The following is a 15,500-nucleotide window of genomic DNA, read 5'->3' as shown; positions in this document are numbered from 1 at the left end:
TTTGTAGATGGCTCGTCTTAGACACACTGCACGTAAGTCGGTGATTCCTTTCCTGCCGTCTCGACTTACGGAGCGTCCTCTGCACCGCACCGTGTCCGGTCAGTCGAGTCACCTGGAGAGGCTGCACCACCGCCTGCGTGAGGAGCAGGAACACCGGCGTCAGCACAGAGAGCAGCAGGGCTCTTCCTCCCCACCCCAGCAGGAGGTGGAGTCCGTGAGGCCCCGTTCCTCTGTTGCCCAGCTGGAGGCGCCCCCTGCACCGCCGCGGGACGCCCCGGCTGTTGGAGGAGCTACTGGAGGAGGTCCTGGAGGAGACCCCGACGACGACGACTCAGACCACAGCACGGAGTCCTCTGAGCCGCAGGAAGCGGAAGGATGGGTCGCCCGACCCATCACCCGTGACGCCGCTCGCGGTTGTCACTTCCACGACGCACTCGACACCTTGCTGCGCCAGGCTTTCGACCGGCACACCTGGTCGGTCGAGTATCGTTGTGTAGTCTACCAGCACAGTCGCGGGAGGTACCCGGACCGCTGGGAGGCTACCTGCCTAGTTCGCCGTCCGGAGGATGACCTCCGGGGTGCGGAGGCCGTTTTGGAGCACTATTCCATCTCCGAGAGGGACACTGCAGAGGCGGCTATGCAGAATGCAGCACGGCGTGCACTCTCTCAGTACTGTTCTTTGTTCGGTGGCGTGGCCGACGGTCTTAACCTTCGGTACTACCCCCGCCGCCCTACTGGCAGCACCGAGAGTGTGGTTGTCTCACCTGTTGGTGAGGGTAACCCTAGGTTGAGCAGCACAGTCAACCTAGTCGCGGTGCTTAACACTGAGCTGGATCACTCTTTGGACGAGCTAAGCAGGGCTCGAACGGAGATTGCGGAGTTGCGTGCTGAGTTGGCAGAGCGCCATCACCAGGAGGGTGGTTCTCCCGCACCTGTTGGGACTCAGCACCCTTACCGCTCACCGCCACGTGGTCACCACACTTATGGTTCCCCTGTCTGTAAGACCAGGATAGATCTGGATCCTTAGATCGTTAGCGTTGGAGTTTGTAATAATTCTTAAGTCAGATGTCTCAGTCTTAGGTAGTCAGTTTAGTTTGCTTATCAGTTGCTTCCATTTAGTTTAGTTTGCTTATCAGTTGCTTGCATGCTTGTTATGATGAACTTGTGCTGGATTTGAATCTTTGTAATGACTGTAGCCAACATGTGGGTTTCCCCTGCAGTTTGGCTTAGCTAGTAATGTTAATGAAGTCAGTTGTTTAGTTGGGAAACCATTTACTTCTACTTTCCTTTCTATCTGAGAAGCTGTGTTGAATCATAATGAGGATCAGTGAAGCTCTTTGTTCACTCAGTGTCATGAAGAATTCTGTATTCTCTTTTCTTATGCTGAAGGGTTGTAAGATCAATGCTGATGTATGAATGTCTTCCACAGATGTCTGACAACAGGCGCCGATGCAACAGGCGTGCTCAGCAAGAGCAGCATGACCAACAGGAGGAACAACAGAGGCAGCCTCCCCCACCACCCCCGATGTCAGTGGAGCAGATGTTCTTGATGCAGACCCAGGCAGTGCAGGCCATTGGGCAGACTCTGGCAGCCATGCAGCAAGCTCAACAGCAACCCCAACCCCAATTGCAAGTGCAGATGCCCCAGATGCCACGAGATAAGCGTGGTGAGTTCATGAGAGGACACCCTCCTACCTTCGCCCATTCTGCTGACCCCATGGATGCAGAAGACTGGTTGCGTGCAGTGGAAAGGGAACTGCGCACCGCCCAATGTGACGACAGGGAGAAGGTTCTGTATGGTCCCCGCCAGCTGAGGGGAGCAGCCCAGTCCTGGTGGGAGTCCTACCTCGCCACCCATGTTGACCCCGAAGCCATCACCTGGGAGGAATTCAGCGAGAGTTTCCGTCGGTACCACGTGCCAAAGGGACTGATGATCGTGAAGAAGGAGGAGTTTCTGGCTCTGAAGCAGGGACCCCTGTCTGTTAGTGAGTACAGAGACAAGTTTCTGCAGCTGTCTCGTTATGCACCTGAGGATGTCAACACTGATGCTAAGAGGCAGTACAGGTTCATGAGAGGTTTGGTGGATCCCTTGCATTACCAGCTGATGAATCATACCTTCCCCACCTTCCAGCACCTGATCGATAGGGCAGTTATGACTGAGAAGAAGCGTAAAGATATGGAAGATCGGAAGCGCAAGATGAGTGGACCCCAGACCGGAGGCATCAGCCGTCCACGTTTCTCAGGCAGTTCATCTCAGCAAGGCAGGCCTGGTCACCCACAGGGATACCAGAATCAGAATCAGCGTCCGCATCAACAGCAGTTTCAGAGGCAGTATCCACAGCAGCAGCAGTATCGTCAGAACAGCCAGTAGGGAGGTAATCAGTATCAGAAACAGAGCAACCAGGCACCTCGCCTTCCTGCCCCAGCAGCAAATCAGAGCAACCAAGCAGCCCCAGCACAAGGAGGAGGCAGAGGATGTTTCCACTGTGGAGATCAAGGCCATTGGACGATGCAGTGCCCAAAGAAGATGGCTCAGCAGCAGGCCAACCCCAATGCTCCAACAAGGCAAGGTGTACTGCAGCCGGCAGCAGGCAATCGTAACCAAGCGTACAACCGTGGAAAGGTGAACCACTTGGAGGCCGAAGCAATCCAGGATGCACCAGATGTGGCAGTAGGTATGTTCTCAGTCGAATCTCATCCCACAAAAGTGCTATTTGATACTGGTGCAACTCATTCATTTGTCACTGCAACATGGGTAGAATTGCATAACATCTCAATAGAGGCAATGATGCCGCCCATGAGGATTAATTCGGTTGGTGGCAAGGTGCAAACAGATAAAATATGCTCAAATATAATGGTGGAAATAAGGGGGATAGGATTCCCCAGTGACTTAATAGTAATAGACACCCCTGGGATAGATGTTATTCTAGGGATGAATTGGTTAATGAAGTATGAAGCAAATGTTAGTTGTGACAAGAGGACCGTAACATTGAAGTCCCCGTCAGGAGAAGAGGTAGTGGCCGAGCTAAGGATGCCTAAGTCAGAAGAGGGAGTCTGTCACCAGATTTCAGTTGATAGTAAGGAGCCTAACCCGCTCGAGGCTATCAAGGTTGTGTCAGACTTTCCGGATGTGTTTCTCGAGGAGCTAACGGGCATGCCACCCGAGAGAAAGGTTGAATTTGCCATAGAGCTTATCCCTGGTACCGCCCCCATTTCCAAAAGAGCCTATCGAGTGTCTGGACCAGAATTGGTGGAACTCAAGAAGCAGATAGATGAGATGTTAGAGAAGGGTTACATCAGGCCAAGCACCTCGCCTTGGGCCGCTCCAGTGTTGTTTGTAGAGAAGAAAGATGGTACCAAAAGGATGTGCATAGACTACAGAGCCTTGAATGAAGTCACTGTCAAGAACAAGTACCCTCTGCCAAGAATAGAAGATCTGTTTGACCAGCTCAGAGGTGCCAGCGTATTCTCGAAGATAGACCTGAGGTCAGGTTACCATCAACTTAGAATCCGACCCTCGGACATACCGAAGACAGCATTCATCACCAAGTATGGGTTATATGAGTTCACAGTTATGTCCTTTGGTTTGACAAATGCGCCAGCCTTCTTTATGTACCTGATGAACAGTGTGTTCATGGATTATCTGGACAAGTTTGTGGTAGTGTTCATCGATGACATTCTCATATACTCTCAAAGTGAGGAAGATCATGTAGAGCATTTGAAGATGGTATTGCAAAGGCTTCGAGAGCATCAGTTGTATGCCAAGCTGGGCAAATGCGAGTTCTGGATTCATGAAGTCTTATTTCTGGGTCACATCATAAATCAAGATGGGTTAGCAGTGGATCCAAAGAAAGTAGCAGATATCCTGAACTGGAAAGCACCGAAGGATGTTCGTGGGATCAAGAGCTTCATTGGAATGGCTGGATATTATAGGCGTTTCATTGAAGGCTTCTCAAAGATTGCTAGACCAATGACAGCGTTACTAGCGAAGAAAGTTGAGTTTAAATGGACTCAAAAATGTCAGGAAGCATTTGAAGAACTGAAGAATAGATTGACTACAGCTCCTGTGTTAGTCCTGCCTGATGTTCACAAGTCATTCTCAGTGTATTGCGACGCTTCGTACACCGGATTGGGATGTGTGCTAATGCAAGAAGGAAGAGTGGTAGCATACTCATCTCGACAGCTGAAGATCCATGAGAAAAATTATCCCACACATGACCTGGAGTTGGCAGCAGTGGTTCATGCTTTAAAGACCTGGAGACATTACCTGTATGGGCAGAAGTGCGACATCTACACAGATCATAAAAGTCTGAAGTACATATTCACCCAGTCAGAGTTAAACATGAGGCAGCGAAGATGGTTGGAATTGATCAAGGACTATGAGTTGGAGATACATTACCATCCAGGCAAAGCCAATGTTGTTGCAGATGCTCTGAGCAGGAAGAGTCAAGTCAATATGTTGGCCTCGTACCCGATGCCGTATGAGTTAGCCAACGAGTTCGACAGACTGAGCCTCGGTTTCCTGAACAGTACGCAAGGAGTAACAGTGGAATTAGAGCCCACCCTAGAGCGGGAGATCAAAGAAGGGCAGAAGGACGATGAAAACATCAACAAGATCCGGAAGCTGATCTTAGAAGGAAGAGGCAAAGACTTTCGAGAGGATGAAGAGGGGGTAATATGGTTCAAGGACCGACTGTGTGTTCCCGACCTCAAACCTATCCGGGAACTGATCCTCAAGGAAGCTCATGAGACAGCTTACTCCATACACCCAGGGAGTGAGAAGATGTACCAGGATTTAAAAAGGAGGTTTTGGTGGTATGGCATGAAAAGAGAGATCGCAGAATATGTCGCCATCTGTGATAGCTGTCAGAGAACCAAAGCAGAGCATCAAAGGCCCGCCGGATTGTTGCAGCCATTGCGGATTCCTCAGTGGAAGTGGGATGAGATCGGGATGGATTTTATAGTTGGCCTACCTCGTACCCGGGCCGGCTATGATTCCATCTGGGTGGTTGTGGACCGCTTAACAAAGGTGGCCCATTTCATACCTGTGAAGACGACATACACCGGAGCAACGCTAGCTGAGTTATACATGTCACGGATAGTCTGCCTTCATGGTGTGCCGAAGAAGATAGTGTCAGATCGAGGAACGCAGTTCACCTCTTATTTTTGGCAGCAGCTACAAGAAGCTTTGGGCACACATTTGAACTTCAGCTCGGCTTATCACCCGTAGACAGACGGTCAGACTGAAAGAACTAATCAGATCCTAGAGGATATGCTGAGAGCCTGTGCGTTGCAAGACAAGTCAGGATGGGACAAAAGATTACCTTATGCAGAATTCTCCTACAACAATAGTTACCAGGCCAGCTTAAAGATGTCGCCGTTTCAGGCACTCTATGGACGGAGTTGTAGGACTCCGCTGCATTGGGACCAGCCTGGAGAGAGACAGGTGTTTGGCCCCGACATCTTGCTTGAAGCCGAAGAGAATATCAAAATGGTTCGGGAGAACCTGAAGACAGCCCAGTCAAGACAGCGAAGCTATGCGGACCGAAGGAGAAGGGAACTGAGTTTTGAAGTGGGAGACTACGTCTATCTGAAGGTGTCACCTATCAGAGGAGTCAGAAGGTTCGGAGTTAAAGGCAAGTTAGCACCCCGGTACGTCGGACCATATCAGATTCAAGCAAAGCGTGGAGAAGTGGCCTACCAGCTTGACCTACCAGAGAGCTTGTCAGTAGTGCACAATGTGTTCCATGTGTCCCAACTGAAGAAGTGTCTGCGAGTACCAGAAGAACAGTTGCCAGTGGAGGGTTTGGAGGTCCAGGAGGATCTGACGTACATAGAAAAGCCAACGCAGATTCTGGAGTTTGCAGACAGAGTCACCCGGAGGAACACCATCAGAATGTGCAAAGTCAGATGGGGTCACCACTCTGAGGAAGAAGCAACCTGGGAACGAGAAGATGATCTGAAGGCCAAATACCCTGAACTCTTTGCTGACCAACCTTGAATCTCGGGGCGAGATTCTTTTAAGGGGGATAGGTTTGTAACACCCTGAATTTGGGGGTATAAAATTTCTTTGCTCATATTCACAAATTCAGGTGTTACTTCCCTTTTCTCATCCTTCCTCATTCTTTTCTTTCTTATTTCTATAGGAGAAAAGTGCTTATTTTATTTGTAATTATAGTTTAATAGGTTAAACCCTAGGGGAGTATGAATTGTTGCATCATGTTGAACCCTAGATTTCACTTTTGCTTGGTGCATAATTCTTGGAAAGTCTAATTTGAATTTGTGGCTTATTTGGATTTGAATCAAATAGAGAAAATAAAAAGAAAAGAGAAAACAATTCCAGAATAAAAGAAAAGAGGAAAGAAGCCCAACCCCGCCGCCCCCTCGACCTTTCGGCCCACTAAGCCCATCCCCCGCGCGCGCGCTCTCCCTCCCCCGCTCTCTCTGCCCTGGCGGGCCCGCCCGTCAGCGCAGCCGCCTTCCGCGCGCCCGCCCCCGCTCTCCCCTCTCTCTGCTCGCGGGCCCGGCTTGTCAGCCCCGTCGTCCTCGCGTAACTGCCGCCCGAGCTGCGCGCGGCCGCCTTCTCTGCGCCCACGTCGCGCGTGGAGCTCGCAACCGACCCGCCCCTGGCCACTTGAGCCCCGAGCCCCACTCGCCCTCTCCCCCTCCCTCTTTTGCGCCCCAGCAGACCCCCCTTCCACCTCTCCCTCGCTGCGCGCACGCCAGAGCGCCGCCGCCACAAATCCCCGCCGTCCCGAGCTCGTTTCCCGGCCGCCGTTGGAGCTCCGCCGTGTCCGTTGCCACGGTGAGCTTCGCCCCGGCGTCCGCAACCCGGGACGCGCCCCAATTCCCTCTCCCCCTCCCTATTTCTCTCTGCCCGCGCTCACCCGCCGTTCCCCGTGCAGCCGCGGAGGTCCGCCACCGTCGCCCCGGGCCACCGTCGCGCCATTGCCGCCGCCGAGGAGTCCCCGGAGCCCGCCTTGAGGTAAGGAACCTCTCCCGCCCCTATCGACCTTTGTTTTGCTCTCTGCCGCGTTTAATTCCTCGCCGGAGTAGATTTATGCCGCCGCCGAGCCGCTCCGCCGTGAACCGCCCCCCTCCGGTGCCCCTGCCCCGACCCAGACCCCACCAGAGGATTCCCCGTGCCCTCCCCAACCTTCCCGGCCACTCAGGTCACCCCAGAGACCCGCCAAGCGCCCGCGCCCCTCGTCTCCGGCAAGTCCTCCGCCGCGGGGACGAGCGCCGCCGCCCCAGCTAGCCGTAGAAGAAGCCCAGGCCGGCCACCCGATCCCCACCGTCCGTCCCAGATCGGACGGTCCCGTTTTAATTAGGTCAAGCCTAATCCTGGCCGTCCGCCAGAGATCCAGCGGCCCAGGCCCGCTTCCCCCACACCCCGTCCCCCTGCCGTTTGGGCCCCGCCTGTCAGTCCGCCCGCGCGCTCGCTCTGCCCGCCGGCCCCGCCTGTCAGCCTGCCCGCGCCCCGCGCTGCCCGCCTGGTCCCGCCTGTCAGCCGCCCAGGCCGCCGCGCGCTCGCGCGCCCGCCCGCAGGATCTAATCATGGCCGTTCGCCTGAGATCCGACGGCCGTAGTAGCCCGATACCCCTTCGCCGGTGCATTTTCTTAAAGAGACCCCCGGTTTTCTGGAATTTGAACCCGCCGTCCCTGGTTTCTCTCAGTTAGGCCCCTGGACCTTTTATTTAATTCAAAATAGGTATTTAGGGTATATTTTTAACCCCTAAACTTGTAAAATTCATAACTTTGTCATATGAACTCCAAATTAGGTGCTTCAAATTGCAAAATGCTCATGATGTTTTTGTCTATCTATTTAAACAATGTTTCCCTGCTGTTTCCATGTACCAATTAATAGTTAATCACTAGGATAGGATTAAGGCTATTGGAACCCTATTTGAAATAATTAAAAGTTGGTAGACTTTAATAAAAGTTAGAATACTTAAGTTTATGGACTTAAGCACCCAAGTTCAGGGACTTAAAACCATGTAATGATTTAACCCCACCACTGACTTAAACCTGATTAATGGATAATGAATCACTTTGTATAGTCCTCTACCTTAGACCTAGGGAACACCAGAGTGCCAATCCCTTCTATTATGAACTTGTGATCTCTCTGCTGCATATGTTTGGTATATTGCTTTTTGTTTGTTATTTCCCAAGTGCATAGTGTGAATGATTACTTTACGTAGACAACGAGCAGTCTGTGTTTCCCGAGGAGGTTGCAGAGGAAGTCCCTGACCAGCAGTTTGGTGAAGGCAAGTGTCCTCTGTCCCATTATGTCCTATTCATTTATAACTTACTACCCCGCATTACTTACTTGAAACCTAAGGATTGACTAGCTTTACACTTTACTTGATCCTTGATGACCTTATGGGCTGTTATGGTTAGCACTCTGCTATTGCCTTAACTTAATCAATGAACATGATGTGACTATTTATGATACTGTTATCCTGATGATGTTGATGATCTTGTGATACTCTAGGGGGCTCAGGCTGTTTCCTGAGTACCTCTCCGTAAGGACTTGTTCGTTGAGAGACCACCCGGGATAACAGTGCAACCATGAGGGTGAAATGGGATGCCCTTAGCTGATTAATTAGATGAACTAGAGGTGTAGTTGCTTAGCCGTCGTGCCGTCAATGGGGTCCAGGCACAGTGCTTGCTCTGCCGAGGCTGAGTGCCGAGGTTCTTTCATTTTGCTCTTTGTTAGTCACTCTCCTGCGGGGAGGGGTACTGTGTTTATCAAACTGGAGAAACCTAACGGGCAGCTATGATCTCTAGGGAGTCTTTGTAAAAGCTACGTAGTGATGCCCTACCGGACCACCTAGGTAGTGGTCAATGGGGATTAGCTCTCCCCGGGTAGAAAGGGAATCATGACTCATGGGTAAAGTGTGCAACCTCTGCAGAGGGTAGTGAAACTGGTATATCAGCCGTGCTCACGGTTAAGAGCAGCCTTGGGATCCTCTTTGATTAGAGACACAGATGGTTCGAGATACAAGGATTATGTTATGGTTTTGGTTCGACTATGATGATGTTGTTCCTCGACGAGGAAACGGTTTACGGGTTGGTTAATGCTAAAATCTGGCTTCTACTAATGATAAATACCTGACCAGCTAAAAGCAACTGCTTGAGCCTAACCCCACATAAAGCTAGTCCACTTCAGCCAAACGGGACATTTGCTGAGTACGTTGATGTGTACTCATCCTTGCTTTACCACAAAACACCAGGTTGCCCGCATTGTAACCACTGCTCAGGAGAAGGCGAAGCCGTGGAAGGAGACTTCCAGGAATTCCAAGACTACGACGAATTCTAGGTGTGGGTTGGCGGCAACCCCCAGTCAGCTGCCTGTGGAGGCCTTATCTTTACTACGTTTCACTAGTACTTTGATTTACCTGTTAAGACAATGACTTTGTGGATGTCTATGACTCTGTGATGTAATAAGTTAATACTGTTTTATGTTATTATTCGAGCATTGTGTGATGATGTTCATTTATGTAATCGCTGTGTACGTGAGTTCTGATCCTGGCACGTACATAGTTCGCATTCGGTTTGCCTTCCAAAACCGGGTGTGACACTCGCGCCTCGGCGAAAGAGGCCTACCTCTGTACTGCCTCTTAAGGAAGACTGAGCGCTTCACTTGGACCCCCGAGGCCGAGGAAGCCCTCGGGAACCTAAAGGCGCTCCTTACAGGCGGGCCCATCTTGGTGCCCCCCGCTGCTGGAGAAGCCCTCTTGATCTACGTTGCCGCTACCACTCAGGTGGTCAGCGCCGCGATCGTGGTCGAGAGACGAGAAGAGGGGCACGCATTGCCCGTCCAGAGGCCGGTCTACTTCATCAGTGAGGTACTATCTGAGACCAAAATCCGCTACCCGCAAATTCAGAAGCTACTGTAAGCGGTAATTCTGACGCAGCAAAATTTGTGACACTACTTCGAGTCTCATCCGGTGACTGTGGTGTCATCCTTCCCTCTGGGAGAGATCATCCAGTGCCGAGAGGCCTCGGGTAGGATTGCAAAGTGGGCGGTGGAGATCATGGGCGAGACTGAAAGGGAATTAGGCTTACACCTATTTCCTAAATGATTTTGGTGGTTGAATTGCCCAACACAAATAATTGGACTAACTAGTTTGCTCTAGTCTATAAGTTATACAGGTGCCAAAGGTTCACACTAAGCCAATAAAAAGACCAAGAAAAGGGTTCAAACAAAGAGAGCAAGGGATAACCGAAGGCACCCTGGTCTGGCGCACCGGACTGTCCGGTGTGCCACCAGACAGTGTCCGGTGCGCCAGGGAACTCCAAGCTGAACTCTTCACCTTCGGGAATTCTCAGAGGCGCTTCGCTATAATTCACCGGACTGTCCGGTGCACCACCGGACAGTGTCCGGTGCCCCAGGGGAGAGCGACTCTGAACTCGCCAGCTTCGGGAATCCGCTCCGCTATAATTCACCGGACATGTCCGATGCACACCGGACTGTCCGGTGAGCCAGCGGAGCAACGACTACTTCGCGCGCAACGGTCAACTGCAATGCATTAAATGCGCGCCTGCGCGCACAGAGGACAGAGCACGCGCGAGTGGCACACCGGACAGTCTACAGGACTTGTCCGGTGCACCACCGGACAACCAGGTGGGCCCACAAGTCAGAGCTCCAACGGTCGGAACCCAACGGCCAGGTGACGTGGCTGGCGCACAACCTCCACCAAACGGCTAGTTTGGTGGTTGGGGCTATAAATACCCCAACCACCCCCACATTCAAGTCGTCCAAGTTTTCCACCTTCCAACTACTTACAAGAGCTAAGCATTCAATACAAGACACACCAAAGTGATCAAATCCTCTCCCAATTCCACTCAAGGCTTTAGTTATTAGTGAGAGAGATTTGTTGTGTTCTTTTGAGCTCTTACGCTGGGATTGCTTCCTTCTTTCATTCTTTCTTGCGATCATCTCATTTGTAAGCAAGGCAAGAGACACCAATTGTGTGGTGGTCCTTGCGGGAAGTTTGATTCCCAATTGATTTGAGAAGAGAAGCTCACTCGGTCCGAGGGACCGTTTGAGAGAGGGAAAGGGTTGAAAGAGACCCGGTCTTTGTGACCACCTCAATGGGGAGTAGGTTTGCGAGAACCGAACCTCGGTAAAACAAATCCGCGTGTCACACTCTTTATTCGCTTGCGATTTGTTTTGCACCCTCTCTCTCGGACTCGTTTATATTTCTAACGCTAACCTGGCTTGTAGTTGTGATTAAGTTTGTAAATTTCAGATTCGCCCTATTCACCCCCCCCCCTCTAGGCGACTTTCAATTGGTATCAGAGCCCAATGCTTCATTAGAGCCTAACCGCTCGAAGTGATGTCGGGAGATCACGCCAAGAAGGAGATGGAGATTGGCGACAAGCCCACTACAAGCCACGAGAAAGCTTCATCGGAAGAGTCCCGCAACAAAGGGAAGGGGAAGGAGAAGAAATCCTCTTCCCACAAGTCGCATCGGAGTGGTGACAAGAAAAAGAAGATGAGGAAGCTGGTCTACTACGAGACCGATACTTCATCACCTTCCACCTCCAGCTCCGACGCGCCATGCATTACTTCTAAGCGCCATGAGCGCAAGAAGTTTAGTAAGATCCCCTTACGCTACCCTCGCATTCCTAAACATACGCCTTTACTTTCCGTCCCATTAGGCAAACCACCAACGTTTGATGGTGAGGATTATGCTAGGTGGAGTGATTTGATGCGATTTCATCTAACCTCACTCCACAAAAGTATATGGGATGTTGTTGAGTTTGGTGTACAGGTACCATCCGTAGGGGATGAAGATTATGATGAGGATGAAGTGGCCCAAATCCAACACTTCAACTCCCAAGCCTCAACTATACTCATCGCCTCTCTAAGTCGAGAGGAGTATAATAAGGTGCAAGGGTTGAAAAGTGCTAAGGAGATTTGGGACACGCTAAAGACCGCGCACGAAGGAGACGAGGTGACCAAAATCACCAAGCGGGAAACGATCGAGGGGGAGCTCGGTCGCTTCCGACTTCGTCAAGGGGAGGAGCCACAAGACATGTACAACCGGCTCAAAACCTTGGTGAACCAAGTGCGCAACCTCGGGAGCAAAAAATGGGATGACCACGAGATGGTTAAGGTTATTTTAAGATCACTTGTTTTCCTTAACCCTACTCAAGTTCAATCAATTCGTGGCAATCCTAGATATACACTAATGACTCCCGAGGAAGTAATCGAGAATTTTGTGAGCTTTGAATTGATGATCAAAGGCTCAAAGAAGATCAACGAGATTGATGGCCCCTCCACATCTGAAGCACAACCAGTCGCATTTAAGGCGACGGAGGAGAAGAAGGAGGAATCTACATCGAGTAGAACACCCATCGACGCCTCCAAGCTCGACAACAAGGAAATGGCGCTCGTCATCAAGAGCTTCCGCCAAATCCTCAAGCAAAGGAGGGGGAAAGATTACAAACCCCGCTCCAAGAAAGTTTGCTACAAATGTGGTGAGCCCGGTCATTTTATTACAAAATGTCCACTATCTAGTGACAGTGACAGGGGCGACGACAAGAAGGGGAGAAGAAAGGAGAAGAGATACTACAAGAAGAAGGGCGGCGATGCCCATGTTTGCCGGGAGTGGGACTCCGACGAGAGCTCCACCGACTCCTCCTCCGACGAGGACGCCGCAAACATCACAGTCACCAAGGGACTTCTCTTTCCCAACGTCGGTCACAAGTGCCTCATGGCAAAAGACGGCAAAAAGAAGAAGGTTAAATCCAAATCCTCCACTAAATATGAGTCCTCTAGTGATGATAATGCTAGTGATGAGGAAGATAATTTGCGTACTCTTTTTGCCAACCTAAACATGCAACAAAAAGAAAAATTAAATGAATTAATTAGTGTCATCCATGAAAAGGATGAACTCTTGGACACCCAAGAGGACTTCCTTATCAAGGAAAACAAAAAGCATGTTAAGGTGAAAAATGCTTATGCTCTAGAAGTAGAAAAATGTGAAAAACTATCTAGTGAGCTAAGCACTTGCCATGAGACTATTGACAACCTTAGAAATGAGAATGCTAAATTGTTAGCTAAGGTTGATTCAAATGTTTGTGATGTTTCAATTCCCAATCTTAGAAATGATAATGATGATTTGCTTGCTAAGATTGAAGAATTAAACATTTCTCTTGCTAGCCTTTGGATTGAGAATGAAAAATTGCTTGCTAAGGCTAAAGAACTAGATGTGTGCAATGTTACAATTTCCGATCTTAGAGATAAAAATGATATATTGCGTGATAAGATTGTTGAACTTAATTCATACAAACCCTCTACATCTACCACTGAGCATGTCACTATTTGCACTAGATGTAGAGATGTTGATGTTAATGCTATATATGATCACCTTTCCATGATTAAACAACAAAATGATCATATAGCTAAATTAGATGCTAAAATTGCCGAGCATGAACTAGAAAATGAAAAATTTAAGTTTGCTCGGAGTATGCTTTATAATGGGAGACGCCCTGGCATTAAGGATGTCATTGGCTTCCAACAGGGAGGCAATGTCAAACTTAATGCCCCTCCTAAGAAATTGTCTAATTTGGTTAAGGGCAAGGCTCCCATGCCTCAGGATAACGAGGGTTACATTTTGTACCCTGCCGGTTATCCCGAGAGCAAAATTAGGAGGATTCACTCTAGTAAGTCTCACTCTGGCCCTAATCATGCTTTTATGTATAAGGGTGAGACATCTAGTTCTAGGCAATCAATCCATGCTAAATTGCCTAAGAAGAAAACTCCTAGTGCATCAAATGACCATAGCATTTCATTTAAAACTTTTGATGCCTCTTATGTTTTAACTAACAAATCCGGCAAGGTAGTTGCCAAGTATGTTGGGGGCAAGCACAAGGGGTCAAAGACTTGTGTTTGGATACCCAAAGTTCTTGTATCTAATGCCAAAGGACCCAAAACCATTTGGGTACCTAAAGTCAAGAACTAAACTTGTTTTGTAGGTTTATGCATCCGGGGGCTCAAGTTGGATCATCGATAGCGGGTGCACAAACCACATGACAGGGGAGAAGAAAATGTTCTCCTCCTACGAAAAAACAAGATCCTCAACGAGCTATCACATTCGGGGATGGAAACCAAGGTTTGGTCAAAGGATTGGGTAAAATTGCTATATCTCCTGACCATTCCATTTCCAATGTTTTTCTTGTAGATTCCTTAGATTACAATTTGCTTTCCGTTTCTCAATTATGTCAAATGGGCTACAACTGTCTATTTACTGATGTAGGTGTCATTGTCTTTAGAAGAAGTGATGATTCAGTAGCATTTAAGGGAGTGTTAGAGGGTCATCTATACTTGGTAGATTTTGATAGAGCTGAACTCGACACTTGCTTAATTGCTAAGACTAACATGGGTTGGCTCTGGCACCACCGACTAGCCCATGTTGGGATGAAGAATCTTCATAAGCTTCTAAAGGGAGAGCACATTTTAGGATTAACAAATGTTCATTTTGAGAAAGACAGGATTTGTAGCGCATGCCAAGCAGGAAAGCAAGTTGGTGCTCATCATCCACATAAGAACATCATGACGACTGACAGGCCACTCGAGCTCCTACACATGGATCTATTCGGCCCGATTTCTTACATAAGCATCGACGGGAGTAAGTACTGTCTAGTTATTGTGGATGATTATTCTCGCTTCACTTGGGTGTTCTTTTTGCAGGAAAAATCTCATACCCAAGAAATCTTAAAGGGATTCTTGAGACGGACTCAAAATGAGTTCGGCTTAAGGTTCAAGAAAATAAGAAGCGACAACGGGACGAAGTTCAAGAACTCTCAAATTGAAGGCTTCCTTGAGGAGGAGGGCATCAAGCATGAGTTCTCTTCTCCCTACACCCCACAACAAAATGGTGTAGTGGAGAGGAAGAATAGAACTCTATTGGACATGGCAAGAACCATGCTTGATGAGTACAAGACTTCGGATCGGTTTTGGGCCGAGGCGGTCAACACCGCCTGCTACGCCATCAACCGGTTGTATCTACACTGAATCCTCAAGAAGACATCATACAAACTCCTAACCGGTAAAAAGCCCAATATTTCTTATTTTAGAGTCTTTGGTAGCAAATGCTTTATTCTTGTTAAAAGAGGTAGAAAATCTAAATTTGCTCCTAAGACTGTAGAAGGCTTTTTACTAGGATATGATTCAAACACAAGGGCATATAGAGTCTTTAACAAGTCCACTGGACAAGTTGAAGTTTCTTGTGACGTTGTGTTTGATGAGACTAACGGCTCTCAAGTAGAGCAAGTTGATCTTGATGAGATAGGTGATGAAGAGGCTCCGTGCATCGCGCTTAGGAACATGTCCATTGGGGATGTGTGTCCTAAGGAATCCGAAGAGCCTCCAAATGCACAAGATCAACCATCCTCCTCCACGCAAGCATCTCCACCAACTCAAAATGAGGATGAGGCTCAAGTTAATGAAGGAGAAGATCAAAGAGATGAGCCACCTCAAGATG

The sequence above is a fragment of the Zea mays genome, chromosome 8, assembly GCF_902167145.1.
Source record: "Zea mays cultivar B73 chromosome 8, Zm-B73-REFERENCE-NAM-5.0, whole genome shotgun sequence".
NCBI classification, from domain to species: Eukaryota; Viridiplantae; Streptophyta; class Magnoliopsida; order Poales; family Poaceae; genus Zea; species Zea mays.
The sequence above is the reverse complement of the archived record's forward strand: the minus strand, read 5'-3'. Positions refer to the sequence as shown.